Source organism: Gracilinanus agilis, chromosome 5 (genome assembly GCF_016433145.1).
Source record: "Gracilinanus agilis isolate LMUSP501 chromosome 5, AgileGrace, whole genome shotgun sequence".
Classification (NCBI taxonomy): Eukaryota; Metazoa; Chordata; class Mammalia; order Didelphimorphia; family Didelphidae; genus Gracilinanus; species Gracilinanus agilis.
The window spans coordinates 84,429,369-84,439,545 of NC_058134.1; positions in this window are offsets into that span (position 1 = coordinate 84,429,369).

Genomic DNA, 10,177 nt, shown 5'->3' on the forward strand with positions numbered 1-10,177 from the left:
TTTGTCTGACCGCACATTAGTATTTCTATTTCCCTAGGGTCCCATTGTCATTGACTGTTTCTACCTTTTACTGTTTTGCCCACTTAATTTGTGTGAAGTGAAACCTCTGGATTCTTTCCATTTGAGTTTCTTTTGTTATTAGTGATTTGGGACAAGCTATATTTTGGTGGTGATAGTTTCCATTTCTTCTTTTGAAAATATTATTTCTATCCTTTGACCTAGATGCAGATAGGTGGCACAATGGATAAAGTGCTGGGCCTGGAGTGAGGAAGATGTGAGTTCAAATTTGACCTCTGACAACTACTAGCTATGTAACCCTGGGCAAGTCACTTAACCCTGTTTGCCTCAATTTCCTCATCTGTAAAATGAGCTGGAGAAGGAAATGGCAAACCAGTCCAGTATTTCTGCCAAGAAAACCCCAAGTGGAGTCACAAAAAAATAAGACATGACTAAAGCAACTAAATAACAACAACAAATGATCACGAAGTTAGTAAGCAAAAGAAATCAAATGTGAATACAGATTTCCTGATTCGAAAGCCAATGTTCTGGTCCACTGTGATAGAGATGAAAAAAACACAATTCAAATAATAACAAACAAAAGTAACTGCAATACCCATTTCTTTATTTAACACTGTAAGGAACCTGAGATGTGTCATCTAGCATCTTCTAGGTCTTATTCACTGTCTCCTCTTCCTAATCCTTTAATTTTATCTATTCCTGGTTCTTACTTTCTTATCGTTATAGATAAACTTTGTGTTCTGGCATACCAGGGTCAACTTAATAAGACTTGGTGGACATCAGATGATTATACTAGAATATCCTTCCATATCAGGCAATTATGGCCTGACATTGATTCTGTCACTAAATTGAGCCTAACCTCCTTTCTTGGCTCTCTAGACTTATTAGTCCCCAGTAAATAACTTAACAAACACAGCTCCAGTGTACATAGTACTTTGTAGTTTACAAAAAGGTTTTCTCACTCTAACCATCACAAAGACCAACCATAATTTGAGAAGTCATGACAGAAGAGGCTACTCACCTCCTGATAAAGAGGCAATGTACTCAGAGTTCAGATTGAGACATATTTTTTTGTTAGACAGGGCCAATGATGAAATTTTTTTTGTTAGAGAATACATATTTCTAACAGGGGTTTTGTTTCTCTTCCTTTTCTAATTGGCAGGGTGTGGGGAGGGGTGGGAGAAAAGATGGGTCTTTGTTGAAATTTTTTAAATTAAAAAGCAAAAGAGGGGCAGCTGGGTAGCTCAGTGGAGTGAGAGTCAGGCCTAGAGACAGGAGGTCCTAGGTTCAAACCCGGCCTCAGCCACTTCCCAGCTGTGTGACCCTGGGCAAGTCACTTGACCCCCATTGCCCACCCTTACCAATCTTCCACCTATGAGACAATACACCGAAGTACAAGGGTTTATTTTAAAAAAAAAAAGAGAGAGAGAGAGAGAGAGAAAAGGTGATTTTTTTTTTTTTGCAACAGTCCTTCAAGGAAAGTGGTATAAATATGTTTTTTAAAACCCTTATCTTCCATTTTAGAATCAATACTATGTATTGGTTCTAAGACAGAAGAGCAGTAAGGACTAGGCAATTGGGGGTTAAGTGACTTGCCCAGGATCACACAGATAGGAAGTGTTGCAGGCCAGATTTGAACCTAGGACCTGAAACATAGGTCTCTATACCTGGCTCCTGTACAAATATTCTTGTCCCTATTTTTTTTCAGATAAGTAAACTGAATCATATAGGTTTAATTCACAAAGCTAGCAAGTAGCAAACCCAGACATCAAAATCAAGTATTCTGACAAGCTCAGAACTCTTTCTACGAAAAGACAGATGTTTATTCTACTGGATAATTCCCATTTAATTCTGATTTTAAACCTCCATGATTGATTTTCCACACCATCTACAACAAGGAAACGGAGTAAAGTCAGATAGATATGTCCTTCAGTCTCACACCCATCATAACTTCATTGAGTGCCCTTGGTAAGTTACATAACTTCTACAGGACTCATTTTCCTTATTTACAAAATAAGGTAACTAAATTAGATCATCTATAATATCCCCTTTGTTGTTGATGATGACCTATAATATTCCCTTTGTTGTTATTATAAATGACCTATAATGTCCCTTTTAGATAATGGCAATCATGGTATAGTATATAACTTGGTTTCCTCATTTTCCCCCCTCATTCTTCAAATTAGGGAACTGGAGCAGATGACCGAACTCTTGGGTTTGTTCCAGTTCTAAAATTCTAAGTCCCAGTCTCTTTCAGTTTAGTGTCTCAGTCAGTGTTTTTAAAGTGACAAGTGGGAGGAGGTGGGACATCATGTGATTTAATTAGAACAGAGAGGATGAGAACCCAACCTGGAGGACAGGCAGATGACACAACAGAGTTAGGAAACCTTGAGTTCAAATGCCGTCTCAAACACTTAATAGCTATGTGATTCTAAACAAATCACTCAGCCTGTGTTTCAATTTCCTCATCTGTAAATGGGAATAATAACATCCACTTCTCAAAGTTGGTGTGAGGATAAAATAATATCTGTAAAGCACTTTGCAAACCTTCAAGCACTATAGAAGCACTAATTGATATCCATCATTAACATCAACATCATCATCATTATCATAATCTCCTGGCACAGAAAATGGTGGAGGGACTAAGAATGATGATGCGTTATCAGCTGGGGGGAAATGGGTGCCTCAGAAATATCAAAAACAAACAAACAAAAATCATTCTCATCCAGACTTTTTTAAATGGTGCAGTGGATAGAGTGCTGGACTTTCTGAAGTGCAGGAACACCTGAGTTCAAATCTGGTCTTAGCTATGTGACTTAACCTCTGTCACCTGAGTTTTCTCATCTGTACACAATGCCTTGCACATTGTAGGCACTTAAATGCTTGTTTCCTTCCTTTTTAGTAATGAGTGTTGTCTATGTTGACTGTGGAGAATGGAAAGATCTCATACCTTATTCTGTCCTACAATCAGGAAAGCTGAATGAAGCTGGGAGTTAAAGAGAGGAAGTATGGTGGCACAGTTGTAGAAAGAATTTGTAGAGAACACTTAGGAGATGGTTGCAAAAAATTATATCTTGAAAATGAAGATTTATCTATTTACCTACCCTACCAGAGGCTGGAATTTACTTTATACTGGTCTTAAAATCTTGAAGTCAGTCAGTCCTACAAACTTTAATGAATGAATATAGCATCAATCTTGGGACATAATAGCCTTTTATAGCTTGGAGATTATCACAGAAGAGGTACACATTCTTAAGACAGTCTCATACTGTCCTTGGATTCTGAACCCTAAAATGTCCACATTCTGATCTATTTCGTGACGTTGGGAAGACACTAGAATGTAGGTAAACATCATCTTGGGTAAAATTCTTCTCTTTGGACTTTTATCTAACTCAGTAAAGGACCTACATTGCCTTGTTTAGAGAAATAGAGGGGCAAAAGTAGGGGCAATTACGCAGAGCAGGCAATCAGTTATAGACAAATTAAGAAATGTGGCTCATTATCCAAAGAGAATAATTGTATGATTTCACTAGTTCTGTGAAATCTGGGTTTCTGGTCCTATCTGACACTATGCAAATGAGAAGAAATGAGGAACAGAAAGGAGGCATTGTGATCCTGAGTTAGGTGGGAAAGGATCTCAGATTCCATATGTTTAGGTATATGTTTATGGAATGAAGAATAAAAGAGGAGTTTAAATGAATTTTAATACACTTAATTAACTAAATGATACTAAATAATTAAATTAAATTAAGTTTAATAAAAGACATAGCAGCTGTTGAAGGTATTGAGATTTGTTTGAATAGTTTGACATGAGTGTATTTAAGGTGGGAAAATCTAAGGGAGGAAAGAAATTAAGCAAAGATTAAGTATTCTGTGTTCTAGAATTTACTATATTATCTCTCTTCATGAGGTATTGGTAAATTTGGTGATCTTCTGGATGCAGTGCTAGCCTTACATAAAATTGTATGCTAAGAAAAATATGTCTTTTCCATTCCAAGGCATTCAATCTGTATCTCTTTTCTCCTTCTGTTCTATTTTCTAATTTTCTCCTTCAGATATTCAGTGCTGTCTATACTTTCAACCTTCACCTATATTGAAACCTGTTCTCAGGGGGAAAAAAATGTTATTAGTTTGTGTGAATTTAAACATCCCATTTTATAATTGAAGATCAGTGAGATAATATATGTAAAGTACTTTGCAAACCTTTAAGTGCTATATAAATTAGTTACCTCATAACTGTTATCTCTGATTATAACAACACTTTTATCTATTTAATTATCACTTCCATTTACATTATGTCATTTTATCCTCACAGTAGAAACTGTGTGATAAAAGTTGTGCAAGGGGGCAGCTGAGTGGCTCAGTGGATGGAGAGCCAGGCCCAGAGATGGAAGGTCCTGAGTTCAAATCTGGCCTCAGATACTTCCTAACTGTGTGATCTTGGGCAAGTCACTTAACCCCCATTGCATAGCCCTTACTGCTCTTCTGCCTTAGAACCAGTACATAGAATTGATTCTAAGATGGAAGGTAAAGGTTTAAAAAAATGTTGTGCAAGCATCAGGAACCCCATATCTAAAGTGGCAAAATAGAGCCCCAAAGGGAAGAGAGACTGAAGCAAAACTTGCTTTATATCACATTAGTCCCCAAAAGAAGAGTTGCAAGAATTCTGTCAGATAAAGCAAGATAAGAATTCACAAATAGAAAGTAAGGACAAGAACTAGATAAAAGGAAAGAATATGAGGAGGGCACAATCAGGGCAAGAAGATGCTAAAGGACACATTGCAAGTCCTTGATTGTATTGCAGTAAACCTTTAACCGCTACCTCTTTATTTGTTCTCTTTCACCTCTTTGAATTCTGGGAACTTTGGACCCTGTATCACAGAGTGGTGTTCCTTCTCTTACTTTAGAACAGTATGACAATCAAAGATTTAGGATGGAAAAAATAAGCATCCCTATACATCTGGCTTATTGAAAGTTTCATAGGGGGAAACTAGATGGCTCAATGGATTAAGAGGTATAGAGATAGGGGGTCCTGGGTTCAAATATGACCTCAGATACTTTCTAGCTGTGTGACCCTGGGCAAGTCACATAACCCCCATTGCCTAGCCCTTATCACTCTACTCTCTAAGAACCAATACATAGTGTTGATTCGAAGACAGAAGGTAAGGGTTTTTTAAAAGTGAGGGGGAAAAAAGTCTGATAGAAAAGATCTCTTGATGGGGAACTTCTAAACTCAACTGACCTACCCTTAAGATATAATTCACAAGAAGTTTCCTTAAACCTTATCATAATTAAGCTCAGGTCCAGCAAAAGTATTCCTATTTCACCTCTTTTGTGAGGGTAAATATTTTATTGATTTTTCTAATTTTTAAAATGGCATATTCAATTCACTAATATTCATTATTATTATTACACTACAGTACTGAGTATTCCCTATGTTAACTGTGGATAAAGGAAAGAGCCTATCTTTGTACTTCCTTACAACCAGGAAAGCTGAATGAAGTCAGGAGCTAGAAAGGCAAAGCATGAGCTGTAACAATGCAGAAAAGAGTATTGCAGGAAGCACAAAGAAAATCAGTGTGAAGGCAATAATATTTTTTTAAATTTAAACATTTATTAATATTCATTTTTAACATGGTTACATGATTCATGCTCCCACTTTCCCCTTCACCCCCCGCACTCCCCCCACCCATGGCCGACGCACATTTCCACTGGTTTTGTCATGTGTCCTTGATCAAGACCTATTTCCAAATTGTTGGTAGTTGCATTGGTGTGGTAGTTTCGAGTCCACACCCTCAATCATGTCCACCCCAACCCATGCGTTCAAGCAGTTGTTTTTCTTATATGTTTCCTCTCCTGCAGTTCTTCCTCTGAATGTAGGTAGCATCTTTACCATAAATCCCTCAGAATTGTCCTGGGTCATTGTATTGCTGCTGGTACAGAGGTCCATTACATTCGATTTTACCACAGTATATCAGTCTCTGTGTACAATGTTCTTCTGGCTCTGCTCCTTTCGCTCTGCATCTGTTCCCGGAGGTCTCTCCAGTTCGCCTGGAACTTCTCCAGTTTATTATTCCTTTTGGCACAATAGTATTCCATCACCAGCATATACCACAGTTTGTTCAGCCATTCCCCAATTGAAGGACATACCCTCCTTTTCCAGTTTTTTGCCACCACAAAAAGCGCAGCTATAAATATTTTCGTACAAGTCTGTTTATCTATGATCTCTTTGGGGTACAAACCCAGCAATGGTATGGCTGGATCAAAGGGCAGGCATTCTTTTATAGCCCTTTGAGCATGATTCCAAATTGCCAGCCAGAATGGTTGTATCAGTTCACAACTCCACCAGCAATGCATCAATGTCCCAATATTGCCACATCCCCTCCAACATTCATTACTCTCCCCTTCTTTCATTTTAGCCAATCTGCTAGGTGTGAGGTGATACCTCAGAGTTGTTTTGATTTGCATTTCTCTGATTATTAGAGATTTAGAACACTTTCTCATGTGCTTATTGATACTTTTGATTTCTTTACCTGAAAATTAAGGCAATAACATTTTAATTTATATATTTACCCTTTTTCTGTTGTCTTAATGCATTTTCTCAGAGAAATAATGTTTTCTTAATATTGCTTTGTCTGTATCCTAGTCTATAGATTCTTTGTTATTTTCCTTGTATCATACTTTGTTTTAATTTTTTTTTTATTTTTATGTTTTTATTTTTAGGCAATGTGACTTGCCCAGGGTCACACAATTAGGAAGTGTCTGAGGCCAGATTTAAAGCTAGGACCTCCCATCTCTAGGCCTGGCTCTCAATCCACTGAGCTACCCAGCTGCCCTTTGTCTCATACTTTGTGTTTGATTTTAAGAGTTTTTAATTTGGCCATTCATTATCTAGGATGTCATTAAATCACTTTAGGTCTGTAACATTTTTGTTTCCTATATTTATTATTTTATTGCATTGTGGTTTGTTATATTGCATTATAAGGGGCAGCATGACATAGTAGATACAGCAATGGCCTCTAGACCACAGTGATCTGGGCTCAATCCTCCCTCCTCCCCCCGACATACTGACAGTGTGATCTTGGGCACTTCACTTTAAATACAACTGAAATTTGCTATAAATTACAAGGAATGTGCCAGGCTGAACTGGTAGAAGGAGTTTTCCCATCTAGGAGTTCCCTACATGAAGGAAATCATAAGTTGAATCCCTATGTTCTATAAAGAATATATTTAACATTTCTAGATTTTATGTCTATTGTAATTTCTCTGTCAGCACAGGTCTATGGTAAAGGTATCATATGGTGCTGAGAAATATTTTTTTATTTTTAGTGTTCACATTTAGGAGCTTCCATATGTCATCCAGCTCTAAATAACTCCAAAAGTTTGTTCAGTTTTTGTTTTAATTTTTGTTTATTTTGTTAGATTTATTCAGCTTTGAGAGAACACTAAAGTCGCCTATAATTATTGTGTTAGTTTCTCTCTCTTCATAATTCAGTTAACCTTTTCTTCATGAATCTAGATGCTATGCCATTTGGTGCATATAAGTTTAGTATTGATATTAGTCTTTTTTCTATGATTTGTTTCAGCATAAAACAGTATTAAAGGAAGTTGTTGGCTCAATTCATACCTCTAACACATATTGGCTTTGTGACCCAAGACAAATCACTTAATTTCTTAATGTTGCAGGAAACTCTCTAAGACCAAGTTGCATAATGGTTGCTATTCTACATTAGCCAATTCGTTTCCCATACTGAAGAAATCATAGGTTGGGACTCCCCCACCCACTCTGGGAAAAAAAGGTTAATTAAAACACCAAAAGGCAACTGACATGAATTAAATTCAAGGACCAATATTAACTCCAGAGGACAGATGACAAGAAAAGAGTCAGGGGTGACAAGGATGCCAGGTGTTGCATATGCTGATAGATAATCGTCACTGTATCAGTTGGTTTTACTTAACTTTTATTTTGTAACGCAAGAGGGTTTGTTGGGAATTGTCTATGGTACAAAAAACAAATGGCATAAACAAACTTCAAAAAAAACACAAGCACTGCTTTAAAAATTGGATAGGATATAAATTTAGGGTAGAATCTTTTAAAATAAACTATAATCAAATTTCAAATGAATTTGAAGTCATACCATAAAAAAACTGACAATGAAAAGTTAGATCTTTCACAACTGTGGCTAGCACAGTAGCCACTACTAGCCAACTACAGAATAGGAATTAACATTTTTAAAATGAAATCAATTATTTTTTTCCAACATATTGATAGCATCCTTTTTCCATAAATCTTGAGAAAGAATCCCTCAATATGTTCCCAAGCATTTACATTCCAGAACAATATTCTTTTATGTACCTTTGGTCCAGTCAAGCTTCCTTTTCCATCTTTGTTTTCTCTGCTGCCATTTCTATATTTTTAGCGCATTGGGATGTGCTATTTTCAAGTCCAAAATGTTATGGTTCCTTTAGCATTGACAGAAAAAAAAAGTTTGTTATAGAAATCTTGACACATCTTTTCCATTTTTATACATTTTTTTATCCTCCTTTCATTTTCATCCTTCACCAGCCAGATGACTTGGCTTAGTTGTATCTCTCACCAAATGTCCTATAAACATTTCTGCTTCATTGCTTCTTCCTATTTATGATGCAATATTGCTCAAGTTTACATCAACTTTCTCCATAAAATTTTGTCACTTTAAATTTTCCCCTCCTGAAATATCTCTGCATTTGGTAAATAGACTAAATAAAGACTGAATAATAATAATAATAGACTGAATGAAGTATTTTCTAGCCTAGATTATCACATTATAGCTATCAATTTATATAATAAAATTTACATAATTATGACATAATCAGTGTGAATATCTGTTCTTTCATCTTCTAGTGCAATGATTCCCAAAGTGGGCACCACCGCCCCCTGGTGGGTGCTGCAGCGATCCAGGGAAGCAGTGATGGCCACAGGTGCATTTGGGGGTGGTGAATAACTGTAAGGGGGCAGTGATAGTATGTGACAGAGGGTGCTAAGTAATATTTTTTCTGGAAAGGGGGTGGTAGGCCAAAAAAGTTTGGGAACCACTAATCTAGTGGCTACTGCCATCCTCCCAAGGTCAGGTTGTTGTCCATTTACTCTATATTGTAATTGTTATAGTTTGGAACTGATTCAGCTTGGCTCCCTGGTAGTTTAGGTCCAATCCTGGAATGAAATGAAACACTCATAGGTATATTCTATAGCTAACCAAAGAAATTTACTTTGCCATAGCAAAGAAAGAACATTCAATAAAGATATAGAATTCAGCTCAGGCAGACAATCTTCCTCATTTTAAAACAGAAATCTATATGATCAATGGGACAGCATCTGGTGATTTACAAGTCCTTAGGATAACCACTAAGATTGAAGGGCCCCTCCACTTGGGCAGGCCCTTGTATGGTGAGCCCTTTTTTGGTGGGTGGTAAAGACATCATAGGGTAGGATTCTCCCAGTCATTCTGGAGGGACAAGGATAAAATAAGGTCAGGGGAGCCCTAAACTGTTAGGTCCAAGCGGCCCCTACCCTAGAGGGGAAAGGTAACTTGGTTAGCTATTTAGCTCTCTAACCTAAGAGATAATCTTCTCCTAAGGTCTAAATAACTAATTTAAGGTAATAGTGAGGTTGATTGAAAGTCTATTTAGGCTAAAGCAAGGTTGGCAGCTCTCTAGAGCCCCAAGATCTGGGATTAGCAAACAGAGTGACCTGCTCACTTCAACCCCCAGTAATCAACTACCCCTAACTGCCTTAAACTTCCCCCTCACTCAGAGATCTTGGGGTGGGGGTGGGGGTCTGGAATTCTCAGCTGAGGCTTGACCTACTTTCTTGCAACTGGAATTCTACTCTGCAATTTCTATGATACAATACCATATTTTAAGAAGCCTCCCTAGATCTTTTAGAACCTGAAGACATAATAAAAATGGAAAGAATAGTTGATTCTCTAGGATTTTTTAAGTATACCATCATATATATCATCTGCAAAGAGTGATAGCTTAGTCTCCTCATTGCCTATTTGATACCTTCAATTTCTTTTTCTTCTCTAATTGCTATTGCTAGTGTTTCTAGTACTATGTTGAATAATAGAGGTGATAATGGGCATCCTTGTTTCACACCTGATCTTATTGGGAAGGCTTC